The following is a 14,985-nucleotide window of genomic DNA, read 5'->3' on the forward strand; positions in this document are numbered from 1 at the left end:
TTGCGATTCGGTAGCCAGGTTACCGAGTTGCAAAACTGGGTTTGTGCATTGCAATGTGCTTTTTGCACGTCGCAAACAGCGACAGTCGCTGTTTGCGACATGCAAAAAGCTACCTACATGTGGGTCTTGGTCCCTAATTAGGTCTGGTGTTAACAAAGACATTTTGTTTTTATTAAAATTCTATTTCTCTCTCTTTCGGCTGGCTTTACTGTGAGTGATCGCATTCTGCTCTTCCACAAGGAGCATATTGTCACACAAAGTAGTTTTGTTCAGTGTCAGGAACTACAGTGGCAACAGTGACGTAATGAAACTGGAGGGTGCCCCTTTGCAAAGAACATGGAGGAGCCCCCTCTCCAGACTCACTCAGGGCAGGTGCTGTGCTGAAGGGGCCCCCTGGAGGGCGGCTGCGGGGCCTTTGTTATGCCACTGGTGGCAACGTGTGCTTTTAGAGTTCAAAAACGTTTTTTTTTTTTTTTGCCAGTGTTTGTTACAATGTTGAGGGCCTGTTAGCTCCCACAACAATAAAGTGTTACAAAAGCCATGTCAAAACAAGACACGCATTGATGAAACTAAAAGACTTATAAAAATATGTCTGATCAGTTGGCTTTGTCAGTGTTTGTTTACTTTCATGCTTCCCATAATCGTGTTGAAAATGGTTACACTGATTTTCCATTAGAAATATTTTTGGGAAATACTAGCATGCATCAAAACATTTTACTAATTTGCATCTAATCAGAGAGCATTCTGGGAGCATTATGCTTAGCCTCATAGCTTAAACTTTTCAAACGTGTATACACTTTTTTTTTTTTTTTGTACTGGAACCAACGCCAGTAGTGAAGTGTGACCTTAAAACATTTATTTACAGCACTCACCCTAATAATGAAGACTTTCAAATAATGAACCATAAATACAAGTTCGAACAGCATTATCTTTTGGAAACACATTACCTCAACTGCAGAGAGTTCCACTCTCTATAAACAAGCAGCCAAAGGGTTTGTGCAGCAGAGGGTTGGGCCTACTTGTCCCAAGGACAAAGTAAACATAAAAACTTGTTGCCCTTGACCCCAAACAAGATGTCCCGGGTGTCGGGCAATAGGAATTCCACATCCCTGCATGAAATAATAATGTCTAATGAAAATGTATTTTGTTTAATCATAATTAAATGTACTGAAAAGATGATTATTAATATGTACAAAAAGATTAATGGTTGAAATTTAAATGAAATGTTTTATTTTTCATGTTTAGCATTAGTTGAAAAGGCTTCAAGTTTCAGTCATTTTCCAGAAACACGATGTTTAAATGGTCTGCTAACTTTGCAAAATATTATTTCTTCAAACATCCTGTGTGACTTGCACAATAGAAATTCTTTCCTGCTTTTACTGCTCGTGTTGTGCATTTCCTCAATATAAAAATTGTTAGTCTTAAGCAATGAGCCTCAGTGCTCAATGTCGTGGTTTCATGTTGCATATTTTGTTCTTGCTTGAGTTTTAGTTTTTGGCTGGAAGCACATGTTATGTTTTTATGTTGTTTATATGTACTTTTTGTGCCGATACTGGTGACAGGAGAGGAGAAAGGAATGACAGCATACACCAAACCTGGTGCAAAGAAAGTGAAGAGATACATCTGAAGCTCAGATGATGTTTTATTGGCTGTGTACTAAACCACCTCATAGTCTTGTCCTATAGAGTCTTAGTTAGTAACTTTCAATCAATCAATAAAAAAAGTTCTAGAGCGCGCTACTCACCTGTAAGGGTCTCAAGGCGCTGGTGGAGGGAGGGTAGGTGGGGGGTTGATTACTGTTTGAACAGCCACGTCTTGAGGTTTTTTCTGAAGCGCAGGAGGTTCTGAGTCTTGCGGAGGTTGGTGGGAAGGGAGTTCCAGGCCTTGGGGGTGAGGTAGGAGGAGGATCTGCCTCCGGTGGTGGCGCGTTGGATGTGGGGGACTGTGGCAAGTGCGAAGTCGGCGGAGCGGAGGTGGCGAGTGGGAGTGTGGAAGTTCACTCTTTCGTTGAGGTAGGTTGGTCCAGTGTTGTGGAGCGATTTGTGTGCGTGGATGAGGATTTTTGAAGGTGATCCTTTTGTCGATCGGAAGCCAGTGAAGGGATCTGAGGTGTGAGGACATGTGTTCATGTCGTGGGAGGTCCAGGATGAGGCGGGCGGCTGCGTTCTGGATCCTCTGGAGTTTGCATTTGAGTTTGAGTGTGGTGCTGGCGTAGAGGGCGTTTCTGTAGTCTACCCTGCTGCTGATGAGTGCATGGGTGATGGTCTTTCTGGTCTCTATGGGAATCCATTTGAAGGTTTTTCGCAGTATGCGGAGGGTGTTGAAACAGGAGGAGGTGATGGCGTTGATTTGCTGGGCCATGGAGAGGGAGGGGTCCAGGATGAATCCGAGATTGCGTGCGTGGTTTGCAGGTGTTGGTGGGGGACCTAGGGCGGTGGGCCAGCAGGAGTCGTCCCATATGGTTTTGTTGGGGCCGAAGATGATGATTTCGGTTTTGTTGGAGTTGAGCTTGAGGTGGTTTGCTGTCATCCATGTGGTGGTGTCAAGGAGTCCAACGTGGAGGTTGGTTTTGGTGGTGGTAGGGTTTCGGGTGAGGGAGATGATGAGCTGGGTGTAGTCTGCGTAGGATATGATGGTGATTCCGTGTGGTCGGAGGATGTTTGCGAGCGGGGTCATGTAAATGTTGAAAAGGGTAGGGCTGAGGGAGGACCCTTGGGGGACTCCGCAGATGATTTTGGTGGCTGTGGAGTGGAAGGGAGGGAAGCGGACTTTCTGGGTTCTTTCGGTGAGGAAGGAAGTCAGCCAATCTAGGGCCTTGTGTTGAATACTTGCTTTGTGGAGGCGTGTGTGGAGTGTTTCGGTGGCAGACAGTGTTGAAGGCAGCGGAGAGGTCCAGGAGGATGAGTGCGACGGTCTCGCCCTTGTAGACTCTGGTTCTGATGTCATCAGTACATGCGATGAGGGCGTTCTCAGTGCTGTGGTTCTTGCAGAACCCAGACTGGGAGGTGTTGAGTGTGTTGCTTTCCTTTAGGAAGTGAGACAGGCGGGTGTTCACTAGTTTCTCAGCGACCTTGGTGGGGAAGGGCAGGAGTGAAATTAGTCGGTAGTTGGTGAGGTCATCAGGGTCTGCTTTGGGCTTTTTCAGAAGTGCAGTGACTTCTGCGTGCTTCCAGGGGTCTGGGAAGGTGGCGCCGTCGAAAGAACTGTTGATTATGTCGCAAAGCTTGGGCGTGATGGTTGGGCTGGCTTTGTTGTAAATGCAGTGGGGGAAGGGGTCAGAGGGGGGAGCCTGAGTGGATGGAATTCATCATTTTTTCAGTGTCTTCGTTGTTGGTAAGGGCCCAGGTGAGTAGCAGGTTGGGGGAGAGGAGGGGTCTTTGCTGATCGAGTCGGTGGTGTGTGTGGCGGGTGCGTGTGGTGTGAAACTGTTGTGTATGTCTAAGATTTTGCGGTGGAAATGATTGGAGAGGGAGTCGCAGAGGAGTTGTGTGTGCATGGAGTCGATGTTGCTGGCTTTGGGTTTGGAGAGCTCTTTGATGATGGTAAAGAGTTCCTTGCTGTTGTGTGAGTTACTGTCTATGCGTTCCTTGTAGTATGCTCTTTTGGTGGTGCGTATGAGTTGGTGGTGTTTGCGAATGGTGGTTTTGAGGGTGGAGAAGTTGGTAGTTGAGGGTTCCTGTTGCCAAGCTTTCTCTGTTTTGCGGCATTCACGCTTGGAGGCTTGGAGTTCAGTGGTAAATCAGGGGGCGTTCTTGATGTTGTGAGTGGTGATGTTTTTTCTGAGAGGGGCGAGTGAGTCTGCGCAGGGTGTGATCCATTGTGTGAAGTTTTGTGACTAGTTGTTTGAGTCCAAGGTTCGTGAGGTTATCTAGAAGGGATGAGGAGTTGTGGTCATGGGGGTTCTCCAGGTGAAAGTTAAAGTCACCGAGGAGGATGTAGTCTGTGGAGGTGAGGGGGTGAGGGCTGATGGTGTCGGCGATGGCGTCACAGAAGGGGGGGCACGGCCCTGGTGGTCTGTAGATGAGGGTTCCTCTGAGGGTGGTGTTGTCGTTTATGTGAATTAGGAAGTGAATGTGTTCTGCGCTGTCTAGGGTGTCGTGTGTGTTGGTGGTGACCTTAATGGTGTTTTTGTGTATAATGGTGATGCCACCTCCTGTTTTGTTTAAGCGGTCTCTGCGATGGAGTTTGTATCTATCTGGGGTAGCTGTGGCTATGTCTGGCTCAGATGAGGGGTTCATCCAAGTTTCCGTGAGGAAGACAATGTCTGGTGAGTGTGATGTGATAAGGTCCCAGAGTTCGATGGCATACTTGTGTAAGGAGCGGGTGTTTAGGAGTATGCAGTTAAGGTAGTTGTGGGGGCTGTTGTTGTGGTGCGCGATGGTGTTGGTGTGGGGAGTTGTAGTGGTGTTGTGGGGTGTGTTGGTGTGGGGGGTTTGGTGTTGCTGTGGGTTGTGGTGGTGTTGTGCAGTGTGTTAGGGTTGTGGGGCTTGTTGGTGTTGGGGTAGGGTCTATAGGGGTGGGTGGGGACAGTGTGTGAATCTTCTGCGTTGAGGTTGTGGTGTTTGTTGTGGGGAGCGTTGGGGTTGGTGCGGGGCGTGTGGGTGTTAATGGTGTTTGTGGGGGAGCAGGAGAACCAGCAGGCGTAGCAGGTGAAAGGTCCCTGCGTGTGTTTGGGGTTGGCTTGGGTGCAGGTGGGGAGTGGTCCTGGGTTGAAGGAATGGAGTGTGGTTGTTGAGTAGTGTTGTCTGGGGGTCTGATTTAAGGGGACCAAGGGGACTGGCGCTGGGCGCAGTCCAGGCGCGGACGGGCGCAGACGGGCTTGCCTCTGGTGCACCTCGGCCGCGCAGCGGGCGCCATTAGGAGGGTGGGGTGGGAGGGTGGAGCAGCTGGGAGGTGGGAGGGAGGGTCAATGGGTGTGCGAGGGGGGCGGGGCTGCAGGGGAGGCAGGGGGAACAGTGACCGGCCGGAGCCGGTAGCAAAAAACGGGAGGTGAGAGACAGGTGAAGCAAAAGATATACAGGGGGGCATTGGGCAGAGACACGCAGAAAACACAAAGGGACAGGACAGATGTAAAATACACAGCGATACAAATACAAATAACAGAAGCAATATTACAGCAACACAAAGGAATACTCACGCGGCAAAAATAAACGGCAATGCAGATAACAGAGACAGAAACAGAAACAAACACATAAACAAATTACAGCAACACAAAAGGAATACTCACGCGACGAACGCAGGGAAAGCCTACCACTAGGCACCAGGGATGAGGTGCAGACGGGTACCTGCAGGTGGAGGAGGGCCTCGAACTACTGTCCAGGCGGCAGTCCACAGTATCAGGGGCACAGAGGCAGGCTGGTAGAGCCAAGTGAAACTCCTAGCCAGAACCCGGTCAGGGAGCTACATGGGCTCCGCGCAGCGGTCGCCATTAAGAGGGTGGGGTGGGAGGGTTGAGCAGATGGGAGGGCCAATGGGTGTGCGAGGGGAGCGGGGCCACAGGGGAGGCAGCGGCAGGGGGAACAGTGACCAGCTGGAGTCGGTAGCAAAAAACGGGTGGTGAGAGACAGGTGAAGCAAAAGATATACGGGGGCAGAAAACACAAAGGGACAGGACAGATGCAAAATACACGGCGATACAAATACAAATAACAGAAGCAATATTACAGCAACACAAAGGAATACTCACGTGGCAAAAATAAACGGCGTTGCAGATAACAGAGACAGAAACAGAAACAAATTACAGCAACACAGAAGGAATACTCACGCGACGAACGCAGGGAAAGCCTACCACTAGGCACCAGGGATGAGGCGCAGGCGGGTGCCTGCAGGTGGAGGAGGGCCTCGGACTGCTGTCCAGGAGGTAGTCCACAGTATCAGGGGCATGGGTGCAGGCTGGTGGAGCCAAAAGAAACTCCTGGCCAGAACCCGGTCAGGGGGTTACACGGGGCTCCACGCAGCGGCCGCCATTAAGAGGGTGGGGTGGGAGGGTGAAGCAGCTGGGAGGCAGGAGGGAGGGCCAATGGGTGTGCAATGGGGGGCGCGGGCGCAGAGGAGGCAGCGGCAGGGGGAACGGTGACCGGCCGGAGCCGGTAGCAAAAAACGGGAGGTGAGAGACAGTTGAATTGAAAAATATACATGGGCAGGAGGGCAGAGACGCGCAGAAAACACAAAGGAACAGGACAGATGCAAAATACACGGCGATACAAATACAAATAACAGAAGCAATATTACAGCAACACAAAGGAATACTCATGCGGCAAAAATAAACGGCGATGCAGATAACAGAGACAGAAACAGAAACAGACACATAAACAAATTACAGCAACACAGAAAGAATACTCATGCCATGAAGCAGAGAAAGCCTACCACTAGGCACTAGGGATGAGGCGCAGGCGGGGGCCTGCAGGTGGAGGAGGGCCTTGAACTGCTGTCCAGGCAGCAGTCCTCTGTATCAGGGGCACAGGGGCAGGCTGGTGGAGCCAAGTGAAACTCCTGGCCAGAACCCGGTCAGGGAGTTACACGGGGCTCCGCGCAGCGGCCGCCATTAAGAGGGTGGGTTGGGAGGGTGGAGCAGCTGGGAGGCGGGAGTGAGGGCCAATGGGTGCGCGAGGGGGGCGGGGCCACAGGGGAGGCAGTCGGAGGGGTAACAGTGACCGGCCGGAGCCGGTAGCAAAATACGGGCGGTGAGAGACAGGTGAAGCGAAAGATATACAGGCGGGGCAGGGGGGCAGAGACACGCAGAGAACACAAAGGGACAAATTACAGCAACAGAGAAGGAATACTCACACAACAAACACAGGGAAAGCCTACCACTAGGCACCAGGGATGAGGCGCAGGCAGGTACCTGCGGGTGGAGGAGGGCCTTGAACTGCTGTCCAGGCAGCAGTCCACAGTATCAGGGGCACGGGGACAGGCTGGTGGAGCCAAGTGAAACTCGTGGCCAGAACCCGGTCAGGGAGTTACACTTTTAGGACTTTCATATAGCAATGTTTTAGGTGATGTAAGTCATTTGCCCATTTTCAGAGTTTCCTTTCAGTTCACCATTCTTAGAGTTTCCATTTAGCTTTAGTTCTGTTCCAGTTTTGTACTGAGTTAGATGTATTTCTGTTCTTGCCTATGATTCTAACAGTTCAATTATATGAGACCCAACTTTACTGAACTGTTTCCCTTTCATGTCCTGATGCTGATTAATAGAAATAAAAGACCTGATGTTCCTGTACTCTGCTGATGAAGATTCTACTGATTGCTGATCCATTTGGTAGAGGTATAACAAATGTTTCTTGCAGGTTTTTCTCACTTATAAAATCCAACCGTTTATTTTGGTTAGCGCCATAGCTAGATGTTTTCCAAATTAATTTGTGTTTCATTTTTCCTTCTGCATGAAGCCCACACATGCTTTCCAAATAGAGTAATAGTTAGGGATGCCTGACCTAACATCTAAATTTGATGGTTTATTAATTGATTACGATTACTTCAACTGCACAAACTAAATGCTGTTTCTATTTTCCATTTGATTCTGTTGTTATTCTGCATTGTTCTTTTGGAGTGTTTAATGATAAATGCTTTAGTTAGATTGAGATTCTTTAGGTGTTTTTGGACAGCCTGTATTGTTTCTATATTTCTATCATTTGGTCTTGCGCATGATTTACGTGATCTTAGCATTTTTAATCTAAAGGGCAATAAATGTTTAAACTTTATTAAATTAGTGTGGTGATTCCTGGCCACATAGGTCATGGTGTGTTTAACTTACTGACTCCAATTGATTATATTGATTATTTGATGTTATATTTGATTATTATTGGTTCATATTGTCTGGCTGGATGATATCACACTCCTGTCTGAGTCAAAAGGTCCAAATCAACCTCTGAGGGTAGTAGATGTTTTGCCCCTTATGTAATAATATAGAATAAAATAAAGCCTGACATGCCCACAGGCTCCTCACAACCGGGAATGTCCCCATTTGTGCCAAGATTCTGCCAACCACAATAACCATCAACACAAAGTACCAGTGAGCCCCCCCTGCTGCTCATTAACCATTAATTTCACTGTGAGAACCCATCATGACGTGAATGTCTAGTGGCAACTGCTCATCTGAGTTTACCTTTCTGTAACCAACACTTCCTAAACAAAAAGGTGGTGTAGCCAAATTAATATCCTGTTGAATTCACTAGCCATGTATGTCTTGTTCTAACCAAGAAAACGAGAGTCAAACATAATTTTTACATCATATTTTGACGATTGCTTTACCTTTCAAGATCAACTGAAATTCTCCAAGAAAAGAGACAAAGAATTCTTGTTGACACCAAATTGTGATAACTTGAGCATCTGCTCAGAAGGGATACCAGCATCTCCACTGATGATTTCAGCAGAAAAGGGCAGCCTTCTTGTACTGTCCACTTTACTATTACCAAATCCGGATGATATGGGATTCTATCACCTACTGCTCATCCAGACAATTATAGAAATAAGGATGAAATGGTCATCTATTTGTTATGAACGAGTACGGAAGAAAAGGATCTGTCACTTTCATATTCAGTTACAGACTCCAACTGAAGGCCTGCGTGTGGTAAGCTGCAAGGATGAACCAAACCTATATACCCCTTACACTCCTGGTCCTTGGCTCATTATTCATTCTCTGGAACCCCAAATGTGCTACAAATCATGTGATATTCAAAGAACATACTCTAGTTTATAAAAATATTTTGATTCATAAAGTGTACCCCTTTCAACCTGCTTAGAGGAAAACTCCCTAATGTTTAGAAATATGATAGAGCATGTTTTATGAGGCAAGCCTAAGACATTTCAAATTTGTACGAGTGTCTCTACTTGAAACCTTTGTTTAATTTTTTGTCTTGTCAATATATATTGAAATTATCACCACTGGCAAAGGTCATGTTGTAGGCACCCTTTAGATGGAGGGTGGGTGTTTTACCCTCCTATTCCATGAGGGTTTGTTAGCACCCTCACCCACTTAATTGGTTATGGATTAGCCAAAAGGTACCCCTCCCACCTCCTAGTACCACAAATGTTGCATTCCAAAGCACCCATCTCAGAAAACTTTCTGGCCCTTTGTAAGGTCAGAAGAGAACAGGACCTATTTGTCTGTGACCTGAGAAGAGAGCTGAAGGACTGGACCTGCTATTCTTGTATCCAGGATAAATAGGAGGACTCCAAGGGTCAGTTGGCTCTGGTATGGTTAATTGGATACAGCAAGCTACAAGTGGACATTTGATGAGTACTGGACCTGGACTGGACCTGGCTGGTGGACTCTGCTGGAGAGAATCCTGGCCCTGAACGGCTGTCGCTAAAGTCCAGGGAGTGTTAGAAGTGACCCATAGGGGCTGCTACAGAAACCCTGAAAAGTTGGAACTTTAACATTTTGTAATTCAAAGATTTGATCTATGTGAAATTGTAATAATGCTATTATGCAAATTCCCCACATCACGCCATTATGCTACGTCATGTTAACATACGCCATTCACAGTAAAGAAAATTACAGGGAATATAGCATTCACATTGTTTTCCATGAGCCTCTGGAAGTTTTGGAGGATTAGCATCCAAATTTTTTATGCTAATCCTGCAAAGCGCTGGACTAACGTAAAAATGTATGATGCTAGTACCCCTGACTACCACCATGGGGGGGCTGTATTTTAAATACGGTGCACACATGGTGGCGTTTGGTAGGGCGCTAGGGGGTGCAAGAAAAGTGGTGCTGCACTAGGTGCAGTGCCACTTTTCATAAATCTGCCCCTAAGGGCCTGATGTAGTATTCAGTAGACGAGTTACTCCATCACAAACCTGACAGAGGTCCCATCTGCCACATTATACGTGCATTATATCCAATGGCACTTGTAATATGGCGGACGAGATATCCATCACATTTGTAATGGAGTAAACCAGCCTCTGAACTTTAAATCACGCCCTAAGTCAGAAGTTAATATCTTTGACCAAGATGAACCTGCCTGGTCTAGCCAACCTGCTCTATCCCAGTTGGCCTGCAATTGCTCTCAGTCCCTGGTTTACTTCTTCCATAGACTATCATTGGTGATTAGTGCTTTTTGGTGCTATTTTGACTTAAAACGTTAAAAAATCATATCTACAGTTCCTCTAACTGCAGTACGGTCATTTTTCTCATTTTGGTGTCATTTTCTTCATTGAAATGTACTCTATTTTTCTAATTTGGTATGTCATTTTTAGTTCTTGATGTTTTGACTTTATCACTGTTTTGGTACACCATAAATATTTTACATCTTGCCCAAACTTAAGCCTGTCTGCTTTGTGCCATAGCTGCCAGGGGTTGAATCTCAGGTTAATTTAGTGCGGATCACTCTGACAAGTGAGTGTCATTATCCCTTGAACCCTCGAGATGGACAATCACCCAACCCAAATGATAAACAACTTGTTACACTTCTGTCACAAAGGAATCTTCCAGGCCAAATGTTTGAGCGGAAGATACAAGAAGCAATCGTGCATACACTCACTGAAGCAGAGCTTTCACCAGAGTTGAATGTTAGCCTGGTCTTCAAGAACATAGCAGAGCAATTGGCACAGTGAAACAAACTGTCTGGATCTAGAGGCCGGCATTGGTACACTACATTTCAGTGGCAGCGTTCACAATGATGAAGAATGGATCAGAGAAAAGCAGTAACATCCAGTTGCTTGAGAACCCAAGTCACAATAGCTTAGTGATGATCCACAATAGCTGTGTTCAAGGGCAAGACTTTACTTCCTCGCAACACACTTCTTGTCGCAATAACGTGGTGAGGACACTCACATTGCGCTGTAGAGACACTCAATAAATCTTTTTAATTAGCAACAACAGGGCCTAAGCCACTCTTTGGCTGTAAAAAGGAATGGCATGGTGAGTCTGACTGTGCTGTGATACACATCTTACCAACTGAGAAGCACACCCTCATCGCAAACCTACTTTACTCATATAGCTAACTTTCTGACTATTGCTACTCCAAGGACCACAGCTTCTGTCCCTTAGAGTTCACTCTGCAGCACACAGTGCTGAGGGTACTATTTGGATTTCTAAAAGACATAATCACCTATGTCTGTGGTGAGACTCATTTTATATACTACTGGCATTGCCATTACTTTACAGACTGAACTTTTTGTATACAAATGTATGCTAATTCAATCAACAGAGTAGGGATTGATGGGGTAAATGTGGAGATGTCTGGCTCTGGCTCATGGTTTGATTTTATTAGCATGGGAAGTTTTCAAGGAAAATATTAGGAATAGGAAATTGAAGAAAGTGGATGTAACCTTTGTTTTTTTAGTGAATTTCTGTTTTTTTCTTTTAATTCTATTTCCTAACTGTAACGTCCCTGTAACCTTAGTTTGTTTTTTTTCAGTAAATTTGTAAACTTGCCCCCTCGTTCTTACCATCCATTGTCCAAGTCCATGCCCCTGCACCCTCATTACAGCCCTGTGTGGCCATTATTCTGCCACTGCCCTTCCCACCTGCCCTGAACAATTAGCTTGCTGCCCCATCCACCTCCTCCCTACCCTCTGTTGTCCGAATCCATGCCCAAGCCCCCACCCTCCTGTCCTGCATGGTTTGATGTGCTGCCACTGCCCTCCATTTAGCTTGATGTCCCTGCCCACTCCTCCTGCCCTCCATTGCCCAATTCTATGCCTGCCATTGGCCTCCTTCTTAGCCTCTGTGCTTAGATTGTTGCCCTAATCCTCCCTTCCCCTGCCCTCTGATGTCTGTGTTCCTGTCCCTGCTTCCTCATTTTTGCCCACCATGTTCCATGGACCTGCCACTGTCCCTCCTATATACTCTGAACGTTCTGTTTAGCTGCCACTGTCACTTCCTCCTGCCTAGCATAGTCAGATGCCTGCTGCCTGTCCCTGCCAACTCCACCCTGCCTGTCCGAGTTCCATGGCTCTATTCTCTCACATATTTTCCTCCATGGTATATTTTGCTGCCACTCTTTTCTGCCCTTCATGCTCTGTTGTGCTGCAAATACTCCTCCTTCCTACCCTACATGGTCTGTTGGGAAGGACCTTTCCCTGCTCTCTCTTAGCTGTGTCCAGCCCCTACCCATCCCTTCTTACCTCCATGGTCCTTTGTGCATGCCCCTGCCCCCTCCCTCTTGCCCACCATGGCCGTTGGGCTGCCACTAACCCTCCCACTTCACATGCATGGCCTTCTGTGCTGCCACAGCCCCTCCCACCTACCCTGTGTGGTCAGCTTGCTGCCCCTGACCCCCTCCCACCTTCCCTCCATTGTCTGTGTGTATGCCATTATAGTGTCACTCCGGCCCTCCATGGTCTGTTGGGCTTCCAGTGACCATCCCACCTGCCCTCCATAGTCAGCTTGATGCTTCAGCCCTGACCTCTTGCCCTCTGTTTTCATTGTGCAGGCCTCTATCCCCTTCTTCCTGCATTGTCTGGTCCATTGTCGTACCCATGCCCCCTTCCTTCTGGCCTTCGTGGTACGTTATGCTGCAACTGTCCCTCAAGTCTGTCCGGTAGGTTTCCTGCAGAAATGCAGGCAGGGAGACTGAAAAAGCTGCATTCACAGAGAGGGAGGTGCTTTAGAAGCTCCCTCTTTGTGAAAGCAATGCTGGCTTCCGCAGGAGGCAGGGAGCCAGCAGGGACCGTGGGGGCCTTCATGCTCCCCCCATGGTCTCCAGCATTGTGACTGGTTGCCCTGGGGGAATTTAAAAAAAAAACATACCAATTCACTTAAAAAAACAAAGGTTATAGTTAGGCTATAACACCTAACTATAATTTTAGAATAATTGCAAAAAAGTAATGAATATTCCAATTAGTATACATAAATATATATATATAATTTATAAAAACGATAAAGACAGTTCATTGAATCTTAATATTTATGTGCAATTTTATATAATGAATACAGCAGAAGTTATTTATAATACATAATTTAAAATTTGTGACAATTTATAACTTTAAAAAAATAATATTTAAATAATTTCTAATTTATTATAGAAACATAAATCTACAAACAAATAATTGTTCACATATTTTAATACTCTCACCATCCTTTTCCCCTATAAAACCAACATCTCACTCCATTTGTGTATCATAATATTTTTCATTCTATATTTTGCCCAAACACCAGAAAAGCATACAATTCAGAATACAAAAAAGAGCAACACAGAGCACATGGTTCTGGAAAGCTTTGCAGGAGAAAAACACACAAGAACGAGCGCAACATGGAACGTATGGGTGATAGGGGTTGTGTGGACAGGTGAAAAGCACATGATAGAGAGAGCAAAAGGGAAAACAGCAAGGGGGCAGGTGTTTTACAAGGAGAAAAAGCACACATGAAAGAGAGCCACATATGCTTCGGTATAGAAATGTTTGCAGAAGGAGGTGAAAAGCATAAGACGAAGACAACAACATGGAGCCCAGAGAGGCAGGTGTTTTGTAAGGGGGAAAAGCACATGAGTTAGAGAGCAACACAGAGTTTAGTGGGCTCGGTATGGTTAGCAGAGGAAGGTGACAACCACAGGATGGAGAGAATGATGCAGAGTGACAAGTGTTGTGGGAATGTTTTGTTGGGGGAGAAAAGGAAACAAGAGAGAGAGAGCTGGAAAACACATGCACTCTCATGGAGTCCTTAACCAAAAAGAAAAAAACGAGCTACATAAAAGTGAGCAGTGGTAGAATACAAGTCAACCTTTCAAAAGCATGGTAGACTGTGGTCCCGGAGAGGGACATCACACAGGATGGGACAAGATGGACAGGGAAAACCTTTGAATACGAAATAAGAATATATTAGGGACAGTGAAGTCATCCAAAGGAAGCAGTAGGCAAGCTCTAGGCCCACTGCAATTTTTGGTAACTGCACATTAGGCCTTTGTAAAAAATATTGCCAGACAAATACACACAATAAACTGTAATTCAAACCATGGTTAGTAGCAAGTCGGATATCACCATTTCTGACACTGTGCTAGTTAGAGATGGTCTTCAGCAAGTCACTGATTTGATAACTTCAAGGAAGCATTCCCTAATTGGTGTTCATCTGTATGAAGTGAATAGGCTGTCTACATACCTTGAGAACAAGGGCTATACTCCTGCTGATTCGTTGACACCACTCTGGATCCCTGGTCTTGTGGTCCTGTTCTGGAGAAAAAATAAAGCTTTGTGGGTGTACCATCTGAATGAAGTCTACCTCAGTTCTTATCAATTCTTATTACCTCATTCCAGGCAAGAGGTCAGAGTGTCTTGGGTGCCTCATTCCAGGCATGTATGGCATTGTATTGTATTAGTCACTGATAGGGCACATAGCTGCCCTAGGGCATCCCAGCGCTATAGTGTACTACACATTTCACAGTGGCAACGATGTTAAACATTTGCCATCAGAGTCAGGCAATCAACAAGACTGTGTGAACAGCCAGGTCTTTAGCTGTTTGCAGAATGTCAATTCCAATTCAGCAGTCTGCGATGTAGTAGGCATAGAATTCCATAGCTTGGAAACATTGTGCCAGAAAGATCTGCCGCCTCTTCTTACTCTCTGGATCAGCGGAATGATAGCTAGGCAGGCATTGGAAGAATATCCATGCATCTCCAATCTTGGGACCCATCTGGGTGAGTGATCTGCAAGCAACGCATAGGGATTTAAATTTAATTATTTGAGCAACAGGCAACCAGTGCATTGACTTTAGAGCTTGTCGGGCGGAGTGAAATTTGGAGATGCTACATAGAAGATATGCAGCAGCATTCTGCACCCCTTGTAATTTGTCAACTGTTGATTTGGGAGCGCCCAAATATAGCACATTTCTATAGCCCAGTTGTGCCAGAATGAGTGCTTGGACTACTAGTCTTTTGGACAGGGACGGGAGAAGGTATAACATTTTCCAAAGAGCTCTCAACATCCCAAAGCAGGTAGCAGCCACTTTTGTTGCATGGGTGTTCATGGGCAAGTCTTTGTCCCGCCAAACGTCTAGACTTTTTAGCTCTGGCTTTGATGTTCGCAGGGCGTTTAAGTCATTAGGCCAAC

The sequence above is a fragment of the Pleurodeles waltl genome, chromosome 7 (assembly GCF_031143425.1).
Source record: "Pleurodeles waltl isolate 20211129_DDA chromosome 7, aPleWal1.hap1.20221129, whole genome shotgun sequence".
Classification (NCBI taxonomy): Eukaryota; Metazoa; Chordata; class Amphibia; order Caudata; family Salamandridae; genus Pleurodeles; species Pleurodeles waltl.